This window comes from Pseudophryne corroboree, chromosome 4, assembly GCF_028390025.1.
Source record: "Pseudophryne corroboree isolate aPseCor3 chromosome 4, aPseCor3.hap2, whole genome shotgun sequence".
In the NCBI taxonomy this organism is placed as follows: domain Eukaryota; kingdom Metazoa; phylum Chordata; class Amphibia; order Anura; family Myobatrachidae; genus Pseudophryne; species Pseudophryne corroboree.
This window is the reverse complement of record NC_086447.1, coordinates 228,032,835-228,058,941: the sequence shown is the minus strand read 5'-3', so window position 1 is coordinate 228,058,941 and position 26,107 is coordinate 228,032,835. Positions and strand designations below refer to the sequence as shown.

General features: G+C 47.1%; 1 long non-coding RNA gene across 1 annotated transcript in view; it reads right to left on the bottom strand.

Annotated features, from left to right (window-relative positions):
• Positions 1–19,382, bottom strand: part of LOC134909261 (uncharacterized) — a 95,809-nt gene extending 76,427 nt beyond the window's left edge. Inside the window, exons 1-2 of the long non-coding RNA XR_010175875.1 lie at positions 19,301–19,382; positions 18,954–19,073 (exon numbers count right to left, since the gene is read on the bottom strand). This is a non-coding gene — a long non-coding RNA (uncharacterized LOC134909261). The remainder of the gene's footprint in view (positions 1–18,953; positions 19,074–19,300) is intronic.
• Positions 19,383–26,107: the final 6,725 nt, after the last annotated feature.

The following is a 26,107-nucleotide window of genomic DNA, read 5'->3' as shown; positions in this document are numbered from 1 at the left end:
ACATGGGGCCCCTTTCAGTGCGTGGTCGGGTGTCCGTTTTTTTATTTTGCAAAGTACCAGGATTACAAATAGAAAATAAGAGGAGCCATCTACACTGGATTTTGTGAGTATAATTTTTTCAACAGGTACCCCATGGATTCTACATGGAGAAGAGGACCGACCCTCGTGTGAACATAGGTAAGTATGTGTGTATGGAGGTGTGGATGTATGTATTAAACTTTTACTTTCAAGGTGTGTGTCTTCTGTTTTTATTGGGGTATTTTTTTAGTAGTAGTACTACAGGTACCAGCGGGCCCGGTTTTCCACCGCATGCTGGTACTTGTGGTTCTCCAAGTACCAGCTTGCGGGGGAGGCTTACTGGGATTTGTAGTACTGCTACTAAAAACAATATTCATTTTTTGACAAAAAGGCTATCAGCCCCCCATCTGCAGCACTTGGATGGGGGGGACAGCCTCGGCTTCACCCCTGGCCCTTGGGAGGCTGGAGGGGGGGACCCCTTGTTTGAAGGGGTCCCCACTCCTCCAGGGTACCCCGGCCAGGGGTGACTAGTTGGGTATGTAATGCCAGGGCCGCAGGGACCAATATAAAAGTGTCCCCCGGCTGTGGCATTATGTATCTGGCTAGTGGAGCCCGGTGCTGGTTTCAGAAATACGGGGGACCCCTACGCTTTTTGTCCCCCGTATTTTTGGAACCAGGACCAGGCGCAGAGCCCGGTGCTGGTTGTTTAAATATGGGGGAACCCCTGTCACTTTTTTTCCCATATTTTTTCAACCAGGGCCGGCTCAAAGAGCCCAAGGCTGGTTTGGCTTAGGAGGGGGGACCCCACGCATTTAAAAAAAAAAACACTTTCCCACTCCTTCCCACTGAAAAACATGCACGGATCTCATGGATCCGTGCATGCCTATCCGAACACGGTAAAAAAAAGCAGATCTGGGTTTTTTTTAGCACTTTTTCACGATTTGTATTTTAGCACGGCAGTGTTTGTCTATTGTCGGCAGTGTTTGTGATTTGCACTTTTTAGTAAATGACCGATTTCTACCAAATTCCTGGCGTATTTGACCGATGGTGTATTGATTCGTAATTTTTTCCTAGGACTTCCAAAATAATACGAATGCCCTCATCACTGCCGTGATTTGAGTTTAGTAAATTCCTGAGATGACACTTTGAAGAAAAAACATCATCTCGGTCAAAATCGGGACCTTAGTAAATATACCCCTATGTATAGAAAAATAAAATCTATAATTTATCCTGTCACATGCAAGAAGAGTAACAGCCTCTATTTTATTTACACACTGGGACAGGATCAGGAGGTCTCACCCTAGACCCTCATTAGATAACAGGTTACACAGAACCCAGATACCCAGGTGGTTAGGAGGAGAAGCTGTGATCTCTGTGTCACTTACAGCTCTCATCCCTCCTATCTCTCCTCTGGTCGGATAGCTCCATCGGTAACTCATGAAACCTGATACTCTTGTGACACTGCATATAGCCCTGCTCGCATTTTGGCTACATGGTTCTGCTCCTGCATGAGGGAAAGCTAGTGATGTCAGTGTGATCCGGCCAGGGGGCCCCGTGACAAAGGGGGGCCCCGGGGTACAGTATGCCCTGCGACCCCCCCTTAATCTGGCTATGCTTAATGGGCCGATGTACTAAGCCTTGAAAACTGATAAAGTGGAGATAGATAAAGTAATATCCAACCAGCTCCTATCTGTCCCTTTTCAAACAAAGCATGTAACGTGGCAGTAAGCAGCTCCAATGGTGACCACAAGACAGACTTAGATTTGTCTGTTTAAAGGTGGATCACTTGCAGGTGGCTGAACCCTGGTGACAATATACAGCACAAACTGATGATGATGACGATTGGCAACAGCTTCTGAATAGCTGAATGTGTTAGAATCCCTCACACTTATGCTAATTCTACAGTAATGTTGGTGCTGTGACCTACTCACAGTATTACAACAGGGACGTGCAGTTAGGGGAGGCAGTGCCTCCCCTATCCTTAATTATTAAAATACAAAGAAGATACTTATGACACAGATCCTGTGTCATAAGTATCTGCTTTATCCTTTCTATTATTTCAATTATGCAAAAAAAAACCATTTTACATGTGTTCGGAGGCACCGCTGTCGGTGCCTCCTGCTGTCAATATGTAAGGTCCGGAATCGGGGGGCGGGGCCAAACATCGGGCTGTAGAAGCCCATTATAAAAAACCCTATAAGCGGCACTAGTTTGAGTGCCTCTGTGACAGGGGCGTGCTTTCAGCACATATGAAAGCACGCCCCTGTCACTAACACTGATGTGATTGGGCAGTGGACAGGGCCGGACTGGCTGCCCGGCACCAAACCACCCCCAATTCCTGGGCTGGCTGAGTCTGACTCCAGACATCCACCCCCTGCCCCCCAATCTTAGCAGCGGCGCCGATAATCCCCTCTCCCCGCTGCGCTCCCCCCGCCGGGGTTTAAAGCCGCCGTAGCCGTATCATGCAAGGTTAGAAGCGGAGGTCCTGCCCTCCCTCACAGAGACGTCCACCGCCGACATCCAGCGCCAGTGCTCCGGGGAACACACTGCGGAGAGAACATCTCTGCTGCTGGACTCCAATGGTAAGGGGGGGGGGGGGGGGAAGGACCTCTGCCGCGGGACTCCGGTGTTGGGGTGAGGGGGGGGGGGAGACCACTGCCACGGGACTCCGGTGGTGGTGGTGGGGTTTAGAAGTCCGCTGCTGTGGGTCTCTGGTGGTAGGGAGGGGAAGGGGGGGGGGAGTCCGCTGCAGTGGGTCTCTGGTGGTGGGGGGGGGGTCTGCTGCTGTGGGTATCTGGTGGTGGGGAGAGGAGGGGGGGAGAAGTCCGCTGCTGTGGGTCTTTGGTGGTTGGGACAGGGGGGGGGGGGGAGTCCGCTGCTGTGGGGCTCTGGTGGTGGGGTGGGGAGGGGGGGGTCTGCTGCTGTGGGTATCTGGCGGTGGGGAGAGGAGGGGGGGGAGAAGTCCCCTGCTGTGGGTCTTTGGTGGTGGGGAGGGGGGGGGGAAAGACGCTGCTGTGGGGCTCTGGTGGTGGGTAGAGGGGGGGGAGAAGTCCGCAGCAACACAGGGCGCACGCAGTGATAGCCAGGTGTGTAGGGGTTCCAGCGAAAGCAATGCGATGTAGCAGTAGCGTCATTGGCTCGGCAGCTATAGGATTCTTCGGCGGTACTCGAAGGACATTATGGCTGCAGTGCCTCTCCAGCCACTGACCTCACCGCACGCCACTGTATTACAATGACATTAGCAATCAGTCTATAACAATAAAGCATATTTGCAATTTATCTTTTAAAGGGGAACACAATGGGTGTGTTTATTGATTTGAGTTGAAATTAATAAAAACTTTAATTTTGTCTTTGCATCTTGTTCTAATTTCCATTGACATGACGAATGTGATCAGTTACTAGTAACACTGGCCCTCATTCCGAGTTGATCGCTCGCTAGCTATTTTTTGCAGCTGTGCAAACGCATAGTCGCCGCCCACAGGGGAGTGTATTTTCGCTTTGCAAGTGTGCGAACGCCTTTGCAGATGAGCTCTGCAAAAACATTTTGTGCAGTTTCTGAGTAGCTCTGGACTTACTCAGCCCTTGTGATCACTTCAGTCTTTTTGGTGCTGGAATTGACGTCAGACACCTGCCCTGCAAACGCTTGGACACGCCTGCGTTTTCCCAAACACTCGCAGAAAACGGTCAGTTGACACCCACAAACGCCTTCTTCCTGTCAATCTCCTTGCGATCCGCTGTGCGAACGGATTCTTCATTAAATCCATCGCCCAGCAACAATCCGCTTTGTACCCGTATGACACGCCTGCGCATTGCGGTACATACGCATGCGCAGTAGTGACCTGATCGCTGCACTGCGAAAAACAGCAGCGAGCGATCAACTCGGAATGACCCCCACTGTCCAGACATGTACTGTGTTGTGTATTCACTGTGTATTGTAACTTTAGAAAATACTACTATTACTGTGAAACTCTGCAAGCTGAGTAACGTGCCTTTTTCCAGAAGCATTTTACATGTTGATTCAAACGCAAATTCCCTCCAACTCAGCTTGAGCTCCTATGTGATCCCATAAGTTCTAAACACTCTACTGTTCAGTTCCTACACCCGACATGCCACAAGTGCAGCAGGAAGTGAAATGCGTATATGCTGTTACCTACCAGATGTATTCATGATCAGGGGTTGCTTGGTGAGCTCTATTTGATATTATGCTTCATGGTTTAATACTGTCAGTTTGTACTATATTCTAGGTCAAATCTACAGCTAAAGTATTATCTTTCTAGAGCTATGTGGAGCTGAGAGTTGACTTAGTGCATTTGTATCTCCCATGACATGTAACCTTATCTTGTACTGTGCTCAATGAGGGCATCTGATAGGACTTCAGGGGTTTAATGATAAGAGATAAACAGTATAACAGATATTCACATGAGGACATTCATTCCACATTCATAAAATGTGCATATCCAGCTTCTAGTGACAGCGAGAAATGAGTTAACATGTGTTTCACAAGAGCCTCAGTGATTAAATTAATGCAACCTGATGTAAATACCCCAGGATGACAGCTGAAGCATTGAATCTGTTTAGTGCTCCTCACTTACTCAGCTTTGGGCATCATGGGCCTTACATAGAGTTGGAAATAAGTCCTTATTTGCATAAAAGCCACATATGTATATGTTAGTAAATAGATTTGGTGTTATGAACATGTGAGGGAAAAGCTGATCATAGGCCAAGTAAGGAAAAGCTGTGCTCATGTAATTGTGTCTAAATCAGAAGTGGACAGTGGACACATCCACAAGTATGCCTACTGAAGACCCACAATAAGCATATATCTTTTAGGCAGGGTAAGACCTGGCCCACAAAGGTATATGGGAAATTCCTGGTTAGCCCCATTGCCTCCTCTAGGGGTCAGGCTCCAGACTGTGTACTTAGATTATACATTGTTACTGAACTACATTAGAGTGACAGTTACCTGCTGGAGCAGAACCACAGTGAACATGGCTGCTTGGTTCACATCTACAGAAACTTTACCAAGATTCACTCTGCTGTTAATCACAGTGGGTGGTCACAACAACCGTGCAGAGATAGCATGGTGGCGACCCCTTCCCATTAGGCCATGCCCCCTTTTTGGGTTCCTACTTCAAATAACTAAATGTTGGAAGATATTTAGATACAGTATATAAAGCCAATCCTCTGTGGAGGTTGGCCACACCCCTTCTGGTCACACACCTTAAGCGTGGCCCCTACCATTCCAGTACCCTGGTGGGCCCTTCATACCCAACTCCATCACTGCTTGCAGGTGCTCAGTCCCAGGTGCAAAGATCATTGCTGGTGAAGATGATGAAAACAGCCCCATGCAGAATGTACTATGACTCCTCAAGTCTGTGAGTGCTAGGGAAATTACATTTCTATGGAAAAAAAACAGCAATTTTATGTGTGGCACACGCTGGCCACAATACAATGCTTGGGTATACTGTCACTTATACACCATAAATACCAGTATACCCATGGCTAATAGGACCCGTAGAAAAATGCAAACAAACAAACACACACACACACACACACACACACACACACACACTCTGTAGAAAAAAAAATGCTTTATTTAAATAAAGACTTCCTGATCTATTGTTCTTCAATTCAATACACATTTGATTCCAAAGGGATCATTTTCTTCTACTTTTCAATCCAAAGGGAATAATAGAAAAAAATGTATAGCACTGACCTGCTCCTTGCAGAGCCCTGATGCCAATCAAAAGCCAAGAGGAGTGGCAGCAGCTAACCAAATACAGCAGCTTCATTCGGATTGGACAGAGCATGATTAAGCCACTCTGATGGAGTCTTAATGAATCCATATGGAGCCCTACTGGGCGTTCATTTTTTCTCAGTGTGTATGCACAGCAATGATGTGAATATCACTGGCAGGAAAATCGCTCAGTGCATACACACAGCGATTTTCACCCGGCCCAGCGATGTTCACTGGGGCAAACCACATTCCACAGTAGGAGACTGTGGAAAGTGATTTACTCGCCCTGTAAAACAGGCAGACGGACGGTGGCGGCCAGCGATGATGTGAGAGCATGCATCAGTGCTCATAGCTCAGCCATACACACTAGGAGGTTTTGAGCTCAAAGTAGCTCAAAACACCAAAAGTTACCTACTTTGAGCTCAAAATGAGATTTTTATTTCAAAAGATTTTGACAAAGTCTCTGAAAGATATATCTTTCACCAAAGCAGTGCATACACACTGAGCTATTTTCCCAAAGTCTATTTACATAATGGCATGTGCCAGTCACAATCAACATTGGTGGCAGTTGAAAATCACTTTGTACAGTACTTTTGTGTCCCCCCCCTTCCCCACTCGAGCCATACACACGTAGCGATGATGGTTTGTCCCCCCCCCCCCCTCCCCCTTCCCCACTCGAGCCATACACACGTAGCGATGATGGATGAAAAATGAGCGGTTTTCGCAAATCATTATGGAAACACTAGATGACAGACCACCTCGCTGGCGATGATGCGGTGAGCGCGCATCATTGCTCGTCGTCCCTCGCTGTGGCATACACACTAGGCAACTTTGAGCTCAAAATCGCTTAAAATGGTAAAAATTAGCGATTTTGAGCTCAAAATCTCCTAGTATGTATTAGAGATGAGCGGGTTCGGTTCCTCGGAATCCGAACCCGCCCGAACTTCAGCTTTTTTTACACGGATCCGAGCGACTCGGATCTTCCCGCCTTGCTCGGTTAACCCGAGCGCGCCCGAACGTCATCATGACGCTGTCGGATTCTCGCGAGGCTCGGATTCTATCGCGAGACTCGGATTCTATATAAGGAGCCGCGCGTCGCCATTTTCACACGTGCATTGAGATTGATAGGGAGAGGACGTGGCTGGCGTCCTCTCCATTTAGATTAGAAGAGAGAGAGTGAGATTGAGACAGAGACACTTGATTTACTGGAGCTTAGGAGTACTAGAGAGTGCAGAGTTTACTAGTGACTGACCAGTGACCACCAGTGCAGTTTTATTTAATATAATCCGTTCTCTGCCTGAAAAAAACGATACACAGTGACTCAGTCACATACCATATCTGTGCTCAGCCCAGTGTGCTGTTGCATCATCTATGTATAATATCTGACTGTGCTCACACAGCTTAATTGTGGGGGAGACTGGGGAGCAGTTATAGGTTATAGCAGGAGCCAGGAGTACATATTATTAAAATTAAACAGTGCACACTTTTGCTGCAGGAGTGCCACTGCCAGTGTGACTGACCAGTGACCTGACCACACTGACCACCAGTATAGTATACTATATTGTGATTGCCTGAAAAAGTTAAACACTCGTCGTGTGACTTGTGTGGTGTTTTTTTATTCTATAAAAAACTCATTCTGCTGACAGACAGTGTCCAGCAGGTCCGTCATTATATAATATATACCTGTCCGGCTGCAGTAGTGATATATATATATTTTTTATATCATTATTTATCATCCAGTCGCAGCAGACACAGTACGGTAGTTCACGGCTGTAGCTACCTCTGTGTCGGCACTCGGCAGTCCATCCATAATTGTATACCACCTACCCGTGGTTTTTTTTTTCTTTCTTCTTTATACATACTACATCTCATTATCATCCAGTCTATATTAGCAGCAGACACAGTACAGTACGGTAGTCCACGGCTGTAGCTACCTCTGTGTCGGCACTCGGCAGTCCATCCATAATTGTATACCACCTACCCGTGGTTTTTTTTTTCTTCTTTATACATACTACATCTCATTATCATCCAGTCTATATTAGCAGCAGACACAGTACAGTACGGTAGTCCACGGCTGTAGCTACCTCTGTGTCGGCACTCGGCAGTCCATCCATAATTGTATACCACCTACCCGTGTTTTTTTTTTCTTTCTTCTTTATACATACTACATCTCATTATCAACCAGTCTATATTAGCAGCAGACACAGTACAGTACGGTAGTCCACGGCTGTAGCTACCTCTGTGTCGGCACTCGGCAGTCCATCCATAATTGTATACCACCTACCCGTGGTTTTATTTTTCTTCTTTATACATACTACATCTCATTATCATCCAGTCTATATTAGCAGCAGACACAGTACAGTACGGTAGTCCACGGCTGTAGCTACCTCTGTGTCGGCACTCGGCAGTCCATCCATAATTGTATACCACCTACCCGTGTTTTTTTTTTCTTCTTTATACATACTACATCTCATTATCATCCAGTCTATATTAGCAGCAGACACAGTACAGTACGGTAGTCCACGGCTGTAGCTACCTCTGTGTCGGCACTCGGCAGTCCGTCCATAATTGTATACCACCTACCCGTGGTTTTTTTTTCTTTCTTCTTTATACATACATACTACATCTCTTTATCAACCAGTCTATATTAGCAGCAGACACAGTACAGTACGGTAGTCCACGGCTGTAGCTACCTCTGTGTCGGCACTCGGCAGTCCATCCATAATTGTATACCACCTACCCGTGGTTTTTTTTTTCTTCTTTATACATACTACATCTCATTATCATCCAGTCTATATTAGCAGCAGACACAGTACAGTACGGTAGTCCACGGCTGTAGCTACCTCTGTGTCGGCACTCGGCAGTCCATCCATAATTGTATACCACCTACCCGTGGTTTTTTTTTCTTTCTTCTTTATACATACTACATCTCATTATCATCCAGTCTATATTAGCAGCAGACACAGTACAGTACGGTTGTCCACGGCTGTTGCTACCTCTGTGTCGGCACTCGGCAGTCCGTCCATAATTGTATACCACCTACCCGTGGTTTTTTTTTCTTTCTTCTTTATACATACTACATCTCATTATCATCCAGTCTATATTAGCAGCAGACACAGTACAGTACGGTAGTCCACGGCTGTAGCTACCTCTGTGTCGGCACTCGGCAGTCCATCCATAATTGTATACCACCTACCCGTGTTTTTTTTTTTCTTCTTTATACATACTACATCTCATTATCATCCAGTCTATATTAGCAGCAGACACAGTACAGTACGGTAGTCCACGGCTGTAGCTACCTCTGTGTCGGCACTCGGCAGTCCATCCATAATTGTATACCACCTACCCGTGGTTTTTTTTTCTTTCTTCTTTATACATACTACATATCATTATCATCCAGTCTATATTAGCAGCAGACACAGTACAAGTACGGTAGTCCACGGCTGTAGCTACCTCTGTGTCGGCACTCGGCAGTCCGTCCATAATTGTATACCACCTACCCGTGGTTTTTTTTTCTTTCTTCTTTATACATACATACTACATCTCATTATCAACCAGTCTATATTAGCAGCAGACACAGTACAGTATGGTAGTCCACGGCTGTAGCTACCTCTGTGTCGGCACTCGGCAGTCCATCCATAATTGTATACCACCTACCCGTGGTTTTTTTTTTTTCTTTATACATACTACATCTCATTATCATCCAGTCTATATTAGCAGCAGACACAGTACAGTACGGTAGTCCACGGCTGTAGCTACCTCTGTGTCGGCACTCGGCAGTCCGTCCATAATTGTATACCACCTACCCGTGGTTTTTTTTTTCTTTCTTCTTTATACATACATACTACATCTCTTTATCAACCAGTCTATATTAGCAGCAGACACAGTACAGTACGGTAGTCCACGGCTGTAGCTACCTCTGTGTCGGCACTCGGCAGTCCATCCATAATTGTATACTAGTATCGATCCATCTCCATTGTTTACCTGAGGTGCCTTTTAGTTGTGCCTATTAAAATATGGAGAACAAAAATGTTGAGGTTCCAAAATTAGGGAAAGATCAAGATCCACTTCCACCTCGTGCTGAAGCTGCTGCCACTAGTCAGGGCCGAGACGATAAAATGCCAGCAACGTCGTCTGCCAAGGCCGATGCCCAATGTCATAGTACAGAGCATGTCAAATCCAAAACACCAAATATCAGTAAAAAAAGGACTCCAAAACCTAAAATAAAATTGTCGGAGGAGAAGCGTAAACTTGCCAATATGCCATTTACCACACGGAGTGGCAAGGAACGGCTGAGGCCCTGGCCTATGTTCATGGCTAGTGGTTCAGCTTCACATGAGGATGGAAGCACTCAGCCTCTCGCTAGAAAAATGAAAAGACTCAAGCTGGAAAAAGCACAGCAAAGAACTGTGCGTTCTTCGAAATCCCAAATCCACAAGGAGAGTCCAATTGTGTCGGTTGCGATGCCTGACCTTCCCAACACTGGACGTGAAGAGCATGCGCCTTCCACCATTTGCACGCCCCCTGCAAGTGCTGGAAGGAGCACCCGCAGTCCAGTTCCTGATAGTCAGATTGAAGATGTCAGTGTTGAAGTACACCAGGATGAGGAGGATATGGGTGTTGCTGGCGCTGGGGAGGAAATTGACCAGGAGGATTCTGATGGTGAGGTGGTTTGTTTAAGTCAGGCACCCGGGGAGACACCTGTTGTCCGTGGGAGGAATATGGCCGTTGACATGCCTGGTGAAAATACCAAAAAAATCAGCTCTTCGGTGTGGAAGTATTTCACCAGAAATGCGGACAACATTTGTCAAGCCGTGTGTTCCCTTTGTCAAGCTGTAATAAGTAGGGGTAAGGACGTTAACCACCTCGGAACATCCTCCCTTATACGTCACCTGCAGCGCATTCATAATAAGTCAGTGACAAGTTCAAAAACTTTGGCCGACAGCGGAAGCAGTCCACTGACCAGTAAATCCCTTCCTCTTGTAACCAAGCTCACGCAAACCACCCCACCAACTCCCTCAGTGTCAATTTCCTCCTTCCCCAGGAATGCCAATAGTCCTGCAGGCCATGTCACTGGCAATTCTGATGATTCCTCTCCTGCCTGGGATTCCTCCGATGCATCCTTGCGTGTAACGCCTACTGCTGCTGGCGCTGCTGTTGTTGCTGCTGGGAGTCGATGGTCATCCCAGAGGGGAAGTCGTAAGCCCACTTGTACTACTTCCAGTAAGCAATTGACTGTTCAACAGTCCTTTGCGAGGAAGATGAAATATCACAGCAGTCATCCTACTGCAAAGCGGATAACTGAGGCCTTGGCATCCTGGGTGGTGAGAAACGTGGTTCCGGTATCCATCATTACTGCAGAGCCAACTAGAGACTTGTTGGAGGTACTGTGTCCCCGGTACCAAATACCATCTAGGTTCCATTTCTCTAGGCAGGCGATACCGAAAATGTACACAGACCTCAGAAAAAGAGTCACCAGTGTCCTAAAAAATTCAGCTGTACCCAATGTCCACTTAACCACGGACATGTGGACAAGTGGAGCAGGGCAGGGTCAGGACTATATGACTGTGACAGCCCACTGGGTAGATGTATGGACTCCCGCCGCAAGAACAGCAGCGGCGGCACCAGTAGCAGCATCTCGCAAACGCCAACTCTTTCCTAGGCAGGCTACGCTTTGTATCACCGGTTTCCAGAATACGCACACAGCTGAAAACCTCTTACGGCAACTGAGGAAGATCATCGCGGAATGGCTTACCCCAATTGGACTCTCCTGTGGATTTGTGGCATCGGACAACGCCAGCAATATTGTGTGTGCATTAAATATGGGCAAATTCCAGCACGTCCCATGTTTTGCACATACCTTGAATTTGGTGGTGCAGAATTTTTTAAAAAACGACAGGGGCGTGCAAGAGATGCTGTCGGTGGCCAGAAGAATTGCGGGACACTTTCGGCGTACAGGCACCACGTACAGAAGACTGGAGCACCACCAAAAACTACTGAACCTGCCCTGCCATCATCTGAAGCAAGAAGTGGTAACGAGGTGGAATTCAACCCTCTCTATGCTTCAGAGGTTGGAGGAGCAGCAAAAGGCCATTCAAGCCTATACAATTGAGCACGATATAGGAGGTGGAATGCACCTGTCTCAAGCGCAGTGGAGAATGATTTCAACGTTGTGCAAGGTTCTGATGCCCTTTGAACTTGCCACTCGTGAAGTCAGTTTAGACACTGCCAGCCTGAGTCAGGTCATTCCCCTCATCAGGCTTTTGCAGAAGAAGCTGGAGACATTGAAGGAGGAGCTAACACGGAGCGATTCCGCTAGGCATGTGGGACTTGTGGATGGAGCCCTTAATTCGCTTAACAAGGATTCACGGGTGGTCAATCTGTTGAAATCAGAGCACTACATTTTGGCCACCTTGCTCGATCCTAGATTTAAAGCCTACCTTGGATCTCTCTTTCCGGCAGACACAAGTCTGCTGGAGTTGAAAGACCTGCTGGTGAGAAAATTGTCAATTCAAGCGGAACGCGACCTGTCAACATCTCCTCCTTCACATTCTCCCGCAACTGGGGGTGCGAGGAAAAGGCTCAGAATTCCGAGCCCACCCGCTGGCGGTGATGCAGGGCAGTCTGGAGCGACTGCTGATGCTGACATCTGGTCCGGACTGAAGGACCTGACAACGATTACGGACATGTCGTCTACTGTCACTGCATATGATTCTCTCAACATTGAAAGAATGGTGGAGGATTATATGAGTGACCGCATCCAAGTAGGCACGTCACACAGTCCGTACTTATACTGGCAGGAAAAAGAGGCAATTTGGAGGCCCTTGCACAAACTGGCTTTATTCTACCTAAGTTGCCCTCCCACAAGTGTGTACTCCGAAAGAGTGTTTAGTGCCGCCGCTCACCTTGTCAGCAATCGGCGTACGAGGTTACATCCAGAAAATGTGGAGAAGATGATGTTCATTAAAATGAATTATAATCAATTCCTCCGCGGAGACATTGACCAGCAGCAATTGCCTCCACAAAGTACACAGGGAGCTGAGATGGTGGATTCCAGTGGGGACGAATTGATAATCTGTGAGGAGGGGGATGTACACGGTGATATATCGGAGGATGATGATGAGGTGGACATCTTGCCTCTGTAGAGCCAGTTTGTGCAAGGAGAGATTAATTGCTTCTTTTTTGGGGGGGGTCCAAACCAACCCGTCATATCAGTCACAGTCGTGTGGCAGACCCTGTCACTGAAATGATGGGTTGGTTAAAGTGTGCATGTCCTGTTTTGTTTATACAACATAAGGGTGGGTGGGAGGGCCCAAGGACAATTCCATCTTGCACCTCTTTTTTCTTTTATTTTTCTTTGCGTCATGTGCTGTTTGGGGAGGGTTTTTTGGAAGGGACATCCTGCGTGACACTGCAGTGCCACTCCTAGATGGGCCCGGTGTTTGTGTCGGCCACTAGGGTCGCTTATCTTACTCACACAGTCAGCTACCTCATTGCGCCTCTTTTTTTCTTTGCGTCATGTGCTGTTTGGGGAGGGTTTTTTGGAAGGGACATCCTGCGTGACACTGCAGTGCCACTCCTAGATGGGCCCGGTGTTTGTGTCGGCCACTAGGGTCGCTTATCTTACTCACACAGCTACCTCATTGCGCCTCTTTTTTTCTTTGCGTCATGTGCTGTTTGGGGAGGGTTTTTTGGAAGGGACATCCTGCGTGACACTGCAGTGCCACTCCTAGATGGGCCCGGTGTTTGTGTCGGCCACTAGGGTCGCTTATCTTACTCACACAGCGACCTCGGTGCAAATTTTAGGACTAAAAATAATATTGTGAGGTGTGAGGTATTCAGAATAGACTGAAAATGAGTGGAAATTATGGTTTTTGAGGTTAATAATACTTTGGGATCAAAATGACCCCCAAATTCTATGATTTAAGCTGTTTTTTAGGGTTTTTTGAAAAAAACACCCGAATCCAAAACACACCCGAATCCGACAAAAAAAATTCGGTGAGATTTTGCCAAAACGCGGTCGAACCCAAAACACGGCCGCGGAACCGAACCCAAAACCAAAACACAAAACACAAAAAATTTCCGGCGCTCATCTCTAGTATGTATGGGCCTTAAGCCTTGGATGGAGATAAAATGGACGGAGATAATGTACCAGCCAATCAGCTCCTAACTGCCTTTTTTCAAATAAAGGGGTAAATGTATAAAATGGCGTTATGGGGGAGAAGCAGTATCAGCTATATTATGTACACTGATACCATTTCTACCCCGTGCATGACAGCAGTGGTGCTATAAGATTATTATTATTATTATTATTATTATTATTATTATCCTTTATTTATATGGCGCCACAAGGGTTCCGCAGCGCCCAATTACAGAGTACATAAACAAATAATCAAACAAGAAAACAGCAATTTACAGTTGACGACAACATAGGACAAGTACAGGGTAAATAAACATAGCTACATCAGCAGATGACACTGGAATAAGTATCAGGTGGCAGAAGACTGCTGGATTTGGTGCAGTTGAAGATTATTAAAGTAAGAAAAGGGTAAGCACATGAGGGAAGAGGGCCCTGCTCGTGAGAGATAGATAGCACACTGATAAGCATTGTCAATGTATGAATGGTCAGGGGGGCACTGTGGGAACATGTGTATCTGGCACTGGGAGCATATCTGGCACTGGGGGCATATCTGGCACTGTGGGGACATGTGTATCTGGCACTGGGGGGCATATCTGGCACTGTAGAGACATGTGTATCTGGCACTGGGGGCATATCTGGCACTGTGGGGACATGTGTATCTGGCACTGGGGCATATCTGTATCTGGCACTGTGGGACATGTGTATCTGGCACTGGGGGCATACCTGGCACTGTGGGACATGTGTATCTGGCACTGGGGGATATCTGGCACTGTGGGGACAAGTGTATCTGGCACTGGGTGCATATCTGTATCTGGCACTATGGGGACATGTGATCTGGCACTGGGGACATATATGTATCTGGCACTGTGGGGCATATATGTATCTGGCACTGTGGAGCATATCTGGCACTGTGGGGCATATATGTATCTAGCACTGTGGGGCATATATGTACCTGGCACTGTGGGGCATATATGTACCTAGCACTGTGGGGGCATGTGTATCTGGCACTGTGGGGGCATGTGTATGTGGCACTGGGGGCATATATGTATCTGTCACTGTGGGGACATATGTGTATCTGGCACTGTGGGACATGGTGTATCTGGCACTTTGGGACATTTGTATCTGGCACTGGGGGCATATCTGGCACTGTGGGGACATGTGTATCTGGTACTGGGTGCATATCTGTTTTTGGCATTGCAGGGCATATGTGTACCTGGCACTGAGAGCCAGAGCTCATGGACCAGCAACTTAGGCTCCTGAAAGGCTGCCGGACCACGAGCTTTGATTGGGTCATGGACCGGTGCCTAATTGAAGATAAACACTGCCGCCGGAGACTGACTGAGGGGCAGGAGAGGCGCACTCTGCACTCTCCTCCCTGCCCTCACAACATTCAGCAGTGCAGTGAGCAGCACTTGGGGGGTGGGGGGGCACTGTGGGGACTTGTGTATTTGGCACTGGGGGCATATCTGGCACTGTAAGTACATGTGTATCTGGCACTGGGGGCATATCTGGCACTGTGGAGACATGTGTATCTGGCACTGGGGGCATATCTGGCACTGTGGAGACATGTGTATCTGGCACTGGGTGCATATCTGTATCTCGCACTGTGGGGACAAGTGTATCTGGCACTGGGTGCATATCTGTATCTGGCACTGTGGGGACATGTGATCTGGCACTGGGGCATATATGTATCTGGCACTGTGGGGCATATCTGGCAGTATGAAGACATGTGTATCTGGCACTGGGGGCATATCTGGCACTTTGGAGACGTGTATCTGGCACTGGGGGCATATCTGGCACTGTGGGGACATGTGATCTGACACTGGGGGCATATCTGCCACTGTGGAGACATGTGTATCTGGCACTGGGGGCATATCTGGCACTGTGGGACATGTGTATCTGGCACTGGGGGCATATCTGTATCTGGCAATGTGGGACATGTGTATATGGCACTGGGGGCATATCTGTATCTGGTACTGGGGGGACATGTGATCTGGCACAGTGGGGACATGTGTATCTGGCACTGGGGCATATCTGTATCTGGCACTGTGGGACATGTGTATCTGGCACTGGGGGCATACCTGGCACTGTGGGACATGTGTATCTGGCACTGGGGCATATCTGTATCTGTCACTGTGGGACATGTGTATCTGGCACTGGGGGCATATCTGGCACTGTGGGACATGTGTATCTGGCACTGGGGGATATCTGGCACTGTGGGGACAAGTGTATCTGGCACTGGGTGCATATCTGTATCTGGCACTATGGGGACATGTGATCTGGCACAAGGGACATATATGTATCTGGCACTGTGGGGCATATATGTATCTGGCACTGTGGAGCATATCTGGCACTGTGGGGCATATATGTATCTAGCACTGTGGGGCATATATGTACCTGGCACTGTGGGGCATATATGTACCTAGCACTGTGGGGGCATGTGTATCTGGCACTGTGGGGGCATGTGTATGTGGCACTGGGGGCATATATGTATCTGTCACTGTGGGGACATATGTGTATCTGGCACTGTGGGACATGGTGTATCTGGCACTTTGGGACATTTGTATCTGGCACTGGGGGCATATCTGGCACTGTGGGGACATGTGTATCTGGTACTGGGTGCATATCTGTTTTTGGCATTGCAGGGCATATGTGTACCTGGCACTGAGAGCCAGAGCTCATGGACCAGCAACTTAGGCTCCTGAAAGGCTGCCGGACCACGAGCTTTGATTGGGTCATGGACCGGTGCCTAATTGAAGATAAACACTGCCGCCGGAGACTGACTGAGGGGCAGGAGAGGCGCACTCTGCACTCTCCTCCCTGCCCTCACAACATTCAGCAGTGCAGTGAGCAGCACTTGGGGGGTGGGGGGGCACTGTGGGGACTTGTGTATTTGGCACTGGGGGCATATCTGGCACTGTAAGTACATGTGTATCTGGCACTGGGGGCATATCTGGCACTGTGGAGACATGTGTATCTGGCACTGGGGGCATATCTGGCACTGTGGAGACGTGTATCTGGCACTGGGTGCATATCTGTATCTCGCACTGTGGGGACAAGTGTATCTGGCACTGGGTGCATATCTGTATCTGGCACTGTGGGGACATGTGATCTGGCACTGGGGCATATATGTATCTGGCACTGTGGGGCATATCTGGCAGTATGAAGACATGTGTATCTGGCACTGGGGGCATATCTGGCACTTTGGAGACATGTGTATCTGGCACTGGGGGCATATCTGGCACTGTGGGGACATGTGATCTGACACTGGGGGCATATCTGCCACTGTGGAGACATGTGTATCTGGCACTGGGGGCATATCTGGCACTGTGGGACATGTGTATCTGGCACTGGGGGCATATCTGTATCTGGCAATGTGGGACATGTGTATATGGCACTGGGGGCATATCTGTATCTGGTACTGGGGGGACATGTGATCTGGCACAGTGGGGACATGTGTATCTGGCACTGGGTGCATATCTGTATCTGGCACTGTGGGGACAAGTGTATCTGGCACTGGGTGCATATCTGTATCTGGCACTGTGGGACATGTGTATATGGCACTGGGGGCATATCTGTATCTGGTACTGGGGGGACATGTGATCTGGCAGAGTGGGGACATGTGCATCTGGCACTGGGTGCATATCTGTATCTGGCACTGTGGGGACAAGTGTATCTGGCACTGGGTGCATATCTGTATCTGGCACTGTGGGGACATGTGATCTGGCACTGGGGCATATATGTATCTGGTACTGTGGGGCATATCTGGCACTGTGGGGAATATATGTATTTGGCACTGTGGGGCATATGTGTATCTGGCACTGTGGGACATATATGTACCTGGCACTGTGGGGCATATATGTACCTGGCACTGTGAGGACATGTGTATCTGGCACTGTGGGGGCATGTGTATCTGGCACTCTGGGGGCATGTGTATCTGGCACTGGGAGCATATATGTATCTGGCACTGTGGGAACATATGTGTATCTGGCACTGTGGAACATTATGTATCTGGCACTGGGGGCATATCTGTATCTGGCACTGTGGGACATGTGTATCTGGCACTGGGGGCATATCTGGCACTGTGGGGACATATGTGTATCTGGCACTGTGGAACATTATGTACCTGGTACTGGGTGCATATCTGTATCTGGCACTGTGGGGACATATATGTATCTGGCACTGGGGGCATATACATATCTGGCACTGTGGGGCATATCTGTATTTGGCACTGTGGGGCATATGTGTATCTGCCACTGTGGGACATATATGTACCTGGCCCTGTGGGGCATATATGTACCCATCACTGTGAAAACATGTGTATCTGGCACTGTGGGGGCATGTGTATCTGGCACTGTGGGGGCATATATGTATCTTGCACTGTGGGGACATATGTGTATCTTGCATTGTGGGGACACATGTGTATCTGGCACTGTGGAGGCATATATGTGTCTGGCACTGTGGAGGCACCCATTTTGGGGCGTTTTTATATGTATGTGGCACTGTACTGGGGCATTTCTGTATATGTGTGTAGCACTGTACAACATAACTAAGAATGGGATTATGACAAAAGGTCATACTCCTACAAACGTCATAACGAAAGTTGTGCACACAAAAATGGGTTGTGGCTTTGTGACAACTAGGCCACACCTCCATTTTTGAGGGTGCACCTTCGGTGCACGCATGATAGTGGCTCTAAACCCTTGACTACAGATCTTTTGTGGCTCTTTGCCTCTGACTGGTTGGTCACCCCTGCCATATAGCCACAGAAGGGATAGAGCTGTCCCTGGCTTTGGCTTTGGTGAGTAGCGCCTCCGAACTGCGCATGGGAGGAGCAGCGAGATCACGCACATGCGCATTGGAGCCAGCCAGGCAGGATACACAGCACATTAGCATTAAGTTGATACACTGTGTGCTCAGACAGGCATCGCCGGAGGGGAGGGGGGGTTCACTCCTCTGCTTTGGCAGATAAGATGTTAATACATCTTCTCGATGTCCCTTCCTGCTTTGCCTTAGTATTGAGGTGCAGCACAATCCGTGCCGCTATAATTCATTTACCTGACAGCCTGTAACATGACAGTTAGGAGCTGATTGGTTGGTACTTTATCTCCTTCCACTTTATCTCCATCCAAGGTTTAGTAAATCGACTCCAAGTACTCTACATGAGGGGAATATGATCTGTAATGAAAATACAATGAGTTTGTCGATTTACATTGTAAATAATGTCATATTTGCTAAACCTTAGGTCCTTGTTAAGCACAACAACAGCTGCTGTAGACAAATCCTCTTTACAGACAAACAACATTGAAAATACAGAACATATAAAACATGTTCTCAAAATGAGACATGACTTTATACATAAGGTGCAGGCGCACAGGTGCACATCCGTCGCATGGGACAATTACCTTCAGCAGAGTCACCCTCCATTTCTATGGCCGCTGTTACTGACATGATAAGAGGAACACTGTGTCTGTTGTAAGTGTAACCTGTCAGTGTTTAATCATTGCCTAATGATAGCCACAATCTATCCTACGTTTACCCGCAGCCCCTCGTCACTCTACTGTACTGTATGAAGCAAGGTTGTACTTAGCATGCAGCTGTCCTGTGGCTTTGTAATGAGAGAGGATCTCTCCAGTTATTAAAGGATTAATGTCGCCAGCTGACTAAAATATTATGAGTGGTAATGCACGCAATAGTATATTATGTTAGCTTGAAACCCAGGGTGTAGACTCATTAACTTCAGTTAAAATAGACTGTTACAAGTTGTTAGGGCAGCCTAACAGAACATAATATTATGCTGCATATTGTTCATGTGTTTATCTACTTTCTACCTGAACGAATCAAATCCACTAGACCACACCTCTTTTCCATATCGGGCACAGCATAAATTACTAAAGAGTGGTTTTGGAAATCCATTGGTTTTTCAGGAATTTTCTTAGTGAGTTTGATAATATCATGTTTGCTAAAAGCCAAACTGCCGAAAAAACACTGTTTTTCAAATTGCAACATCATCCCGGGTGGCTAGTGTAACAAGCAGACTCTAGGCTGTGCATGTATGTTCCATCGGTTGGCGGATATGATGTTCCACCAGCCAACAAATATGGGAAGTGGCAGTTGGGCGGTTGTAGAATTTGATGACCTTAATTATCTAGACACCACAACGTTGACATGGTCACGATGTCAGCAGAGTGTCGGCATCTTCAGAATGTTGACATTGAAAATGCTGCTACTGCCAAAATTACATGTTAATCATAAAAATTGTCATTGAACATACTGTAGGGCCTCATTCAGGTTATTCTGCCCCACCTGCAGTGCAACATGGTTTTGCCCAATTGCTAACGTTTTTGGTTTGCTAACAAACCTGAATAATCCCCATAATTTTGATATCTAACTTTCAGCCTGACACTAAACCTACATTTTCTATTGTCGACATTTTGTTGATCCGACATTCCATGCTTTGGCTATGCCAACTTTTCGGTAGTACCAACATTTTGGTAGTTGGTAATTTGTTGATGTTGACACTTTGGCTTTTGACATTTTAACCATGTCAACATGACAGTCAACATTATGGTGTCGAAATGTTGCCTGTCAACATTGAGATTGTTAACATAATGACTGCATAACCCTTGCAGTGTACAGGAATTTACATGGTGTCAAACTTGTTGCTGTTATGGTCAATCAGCCTCTATCTGCCATGTTACAGGCTGTGTTTCAAAAATGACAAGCTGGTTGGTTGGTACATGGGCCTTGGAGCAGGCCCATGTGCAGCCTTCTGCTTCAGGGGCCCCCTCCTCTCTGACTGATGCACAGGATTTAATACTTACCTCCTCGGAGTTCCCCGGCGGTGCCGTCCTTCTCCGCAGCGGCAATAGAGTCTGAGCACAGACTCTATTGTACATGCGCAAACCTCCGGAAAAATGGTGCGGAAGCCATTTTCCTGAAGATTTTCTTAATGCGCATGCGCAAAACTCCAGAAAAAAGGTCGCCGCGCCAGTTTCTGGAGTTTTCAGCAAGCGTAATAGAGTATGTACCCCCTAGTGCTCAGACTCTATTGCGCTGCCGAGAAGGGATGGCTTCGACGGGGGACTCCAGAGAGGTAAGTATTAAACAAATGGGTGCAGTGAGTGTGGGGTGGGCACCCTGGACCTCGGGCCTGTGTGCCCCGCACACACTGCACCCATTATAGATACGCCAATGCCCTAGAGAGAGATAAAGTGGTTGGAGATAAAGTACCAGCCAATCAGCTCCTAACTATCATTTTTCAAACACAGCTGGTAACATGGTAGTTAGGAGCTGATTGGCTGGTACTTATCTCTGTCCACGTTATTTCCGTTCAAGGCTTAGTAAATAGACCCCTTTGTACCTAGACCCCTTAACCTCTCTCCAAGGCTTAGTACATAGACCCAATGGAGGGACAGAAGCAGTAGATAAAGCAGACACGTTTGTTTTTGGTAATGTGGAATATAATGAGGACACAGAAACCTTGATACAGAAACTTGATGAAATATGCTTCCAGGCAGTAGAATCACAAGGGGGATGTGGGTAGTGCAGCCCGCTCCCGGGTGTCACCCACCGATGGGTGACACCAAAATGCCGGCTCCTGCTCAGTGATAGAAGCCAAGTGCTGCACTGTAACATTATGTGCAGCACTCGGCTCCTGTCACTATGTAGGAGCCGGACTGCAGGAACAGCACTCCGCGGGAGGCAGCCCGCACTGCCCAAACCCCCCAAGTGATGAAAAACGGGCGCCAGGACATGATGCCCCTCCCTTTAAGCCCCACCCCTTCCCATGAAGCCCCACTCCCTTTTGGCGGCACCGGATCGGGTGTCCAGGATGTAAGTGACGCCTCTACTTCCAGGTATATAATAATGGACGACAGTCCACATGGATTTTAAACATTGTCAACAATCATATTAAATCTCTCAAATTGCTGCTTACATACTGTATGTGAGTTTGGTCCCATCACCACTGGACTAATTAGAGACAGAATAGTAAGTACTGTGCATGGTATAGATGGGATGCAGTCAATTTACCTACAATCAAAATCCCGACGCTTAAAATACCGACAACCATTGACTGACGGTCAAAATCCCAACAAGGTCACAATCATGACAAGGTCAAAATACCGACATTTAAAATACAGAGAAGGTCATAATACCGACATTTAAAATGTCGACAGGTCGAAAAGTCGACGTGAGTTTTTGATGATTTTTTTCATGGAAACCGACTTGTTCATACTTTACCAATCCAGTGGACCAGGAGGGGGGATATAATAGTGTGCCGAGTGCAGCGAGGCACCGTGCCCGAAGCATGGCGAGAGCAGCGAGCCATGCGAGGGGAAGTGGTACACTTTTACGGTGTCCATGTCGACCTATGTTGACATACACACCAAAAAACAATGAAAACTATTGTCGACATTTTGACCTGTCGACATTATAATTGACGGTATTTTGACCTAGTCAGTATTTTGACCTTGTCAGGATTTTGACCGGCGGTCAATTGTTGTCGGGATTTTAACCATCAGGATTTTGATTGTAGGTATTTCATACGGATCCCATATAGATAATGACACTGCACACAACTACTCCTAGAAAAAGGTCTTACATTAGAAATAGCCATTGACATTTGCTTATTGCACGAACAATGAGATGGCAGCATACAGTACAGATTCTAGAGTGATGCTGGAATAACCCATACAATAACTGTGTAATTTATCTCCCCCACTGACCGCTCAAAATGGCCAGCATACAGCAGGTGAGGTAAATGGACCTATTTCACCAAAATAGTATATTCAAGCATATAAGAGTATCTAAGCAAATACATGATTTCCAATGAATAAGACAATTACACAGGGATAATCAACAGGAGACTAAGGCAGCACCTGAACCCTCCAGAACTTTATTGTGGAAGCCTTGATGTGAGAACAGAGAGGGGTGAAATATTCACTACCCTCCAAGATGAGCATAATCTTATCATCAAAGTAAAGATTGATAAGGGGGGCACTGTGTATGCCCACAGCATTAGCGATGTGCAGCCCTGCGCGTCGCTATCGCTGACTCTAGATTTGGCATGCATGCAAGCCAAATCTAGTAGATCGCTCACTTCACAGTCCCGCCCCCCCACCCCTTCCTTCAGCACACACTTTGAGAGAGATGTCTGCTGAGCATTCTGTGCTAGATCGCTCAGTACTAGTGACTTCACCCTTTTTTGCACGGGTCCGAGCAGACTCAGATCCTCCCACCTTGCTCGGTTAACCCGAGCGCGCCCGAACGTCATCATCCCGCGGTCGGATTCTCGCGAGATTCGTATTCTATATAAGAAGCCGTGCGTCGCCGCCATTTTTCACTCGTGCATTGGAGATGATCGTGAGAGGACGTGACTGGCGTCCTCTCAGTTTCTATGTTCAGCGGGCTGCAAATATCTGTGCTCAGTGTGCTGCAAATATCTGTGCTCAGTGTGCTGCAAATATCTGTGCTCAGTGTGCTGCAAGTGCAAATATCTACGTTCTCTGCCTGAAAAACGCTCCATATCTGTGCTCAGTGTGCTGCAAATATCTGTGCTCAGTGTGCTAATTGCTTTATTGTGGGGACTGGGGACCAGCAGTATTATAAAGTAGGAGGACAGTGCAGAGTTTTGCTGACCAGTGACCACCAGTATTATACGTTCTCTGCCTGAAAAACGCTCCAAATCTGTGCTCAGTGTAGTATATAGTAGGAGGACAGTGCAGAATTTTGCTGACCACCAGTATAACTATATATATAGCAGTACGGTACAGTAGTACACTGCTCTACCTCTGTGTCGTCAAGTATACTATCCCATCCATACCTGTGGTGCATTTCAGTTTTGCACAGTTTGCTGACCACCAATATATATAATATATAACAGTACGGTACAGAAGGCCACTGCTCTACCTACCTCTGTGTCGTCAAGTATACTATCCATCCATACCTGTGGTGCATTTCAGTTTTGTACAGTTTGCTGACCACCAGTATATAATATATAGCAGTACGGTACAGTAGGCCACTGCTCTACCTACCTCTGTGTCGTCAAGTATACTATCCATCCATACCTGTGGTGCATTTCAGTTTTGCACAGTTTGCTGACCACCAGTATATATAATATATAGCAGTACGGTACAGTAGGCCACTGCTCTACCTACCTCTGTGTCGTCAAGTATACTATCCATCCATACCTGTGGTGCATTTCAGTTTTGCACAGTTTGCTGACCACCAGTATATATAATATATAGCAGTACGGTACACTAGGCCACTGCTCTACCTACCTCTGTGTCGTCAAGTATACTATCCATCCATACCTGTGGTGCATTTCAGTTTTGCACAGTTTGCTGACCACCAGTATATATAATATATAGCAGTACGGTACAGTAGGCCACTGCTCTACCTACCTCTGTGTCGTCAAGTATACTATCCATCCATACCTGTGGTGCATTTCAGGTTTGCACAGTTTGCTGACCACCAGTATATATAATATATAGCAGTACGGTACAGTAGGCCACTGCTCTACCTACCTCTGTGTCGTCAAGTATATTATCCATCCATACCTGTGGTGCATTTCAGTTTTGCACAGTTTGCTGACCACCAGTATATATAATATATAGCAGTACGGTACAGTAGGCCACTGCTCTACCTACCTCTGTGTCGTCAAGTATACTATCCATCCATACCTGTGGTGCATTTCAGTTTTGCACAGTTTGCTGACCACCAGTATATATAATATATAGCAGTATGGTACAGTAGGCCACTGCTCTACCTACTTCTGTGTCGTCAAGTATACTATCCATCCATACCTGTGGTACATTTCAGTTTTGCACCGTTTGCTGACCACCAGTATATATAATATATAGCAGTACGGTACAGTAGGCCACTGCTCTACCTACCTCTGTGTCGTCAAGTATACTATCCATCCATACCTGTGGTGCATTTCAGTTTTGCACAGTTTGCTGACCACCAGTATATATAATATATAGCAGTACGGCACAGTCGGCCACTGCTCTACCTACCTCTGTGTCGTCAAGTATACTATCCATCCATACCTGTGGTGCATTTCAGTTTTGCACAGTTTGCTGACCACCAGTATATATAATATATAGCAGTACGGTACAGTAGGCCACTGCTCTACCTGCCTCTGTGTCGTCAAGTATACTATCCATCCATACCTGTGGTGCATTTCAGTTTTGCACAGTTTGCTGACCACCAGTATATATAATATATAGCAGTACGGTACAGTAGGCCACTGCTCTACCTACCTCTGTGTCGTCAAGTATACTATCCATCCATACCTGTGGTGCAGTTCAGTTTTGCACAGTTTGCTGACCACCAGTATATATAATATATAGCAGTACGGTACAGTAGGCCACTGCTCTACCTACCTCTGTGTCGTCAAGTATACTATCCATCCATACCTGTGGTGCATTTCAGTTTTTGTGCGCAGTATATATAGTAGTAGGCCATTGCTATTGATAAATATATTACTGGCATATAATTCCACACATTAAAAAATGGAGAACAAAAATGTGGAGGGTAAAATAGGGAAAGATCAAGATCCACTTCCACCTCATGCTGAAGCTGCTGCCACTAGTCATGGCCGAGACGATGAAATGCCATCAACGTCGTCTGCCAAGGCCGATGCCCAATGTCATAGTAGAGAGCATGTAAAATCAAAAAAACAAAAGTTCAGTAAAATGACCCAAAAATCTAAATTAAAATCGTCTGAGGAGAAGTGTAAACTTGCCAATATGCCATTTACGACACGGAGTGGCAAGGAACGGCTGAGGGCCTGGCCTATGTTCATGACTAGTGGGTCAGCTTTACATGAGGATGGAAGCACTCATCCTCCTGCTAGAAAAACGTAAAAGACTTAAGATGGCAAAAGCACAGCAAAGAACTGTGCGTTCTTCTAAATCACAAATCCCCAAGGAGAGTCCAATTGTGTCGGTTGCGATGCCTGACCTTCTCAACACTGGATGGGAAGAGGTGGCGCCTTCCACCATTTGCACGCCCCCTGCAAGTGCTGAAAGGAGCACCCGCAGTCTAGTTCCTGATAGTCAAATTGAAGATGTCACTGTTGAAGTACACCAGGATGAGGATATGGGTGTTGCTGGCGCTGGGGAGGAAATTGACAAGGAGGATTCTGATGGTGAGGTGGTTTGTTTAAGTCAGGCATCCGGGGAGACACCTGTTGTCCGTGGGAC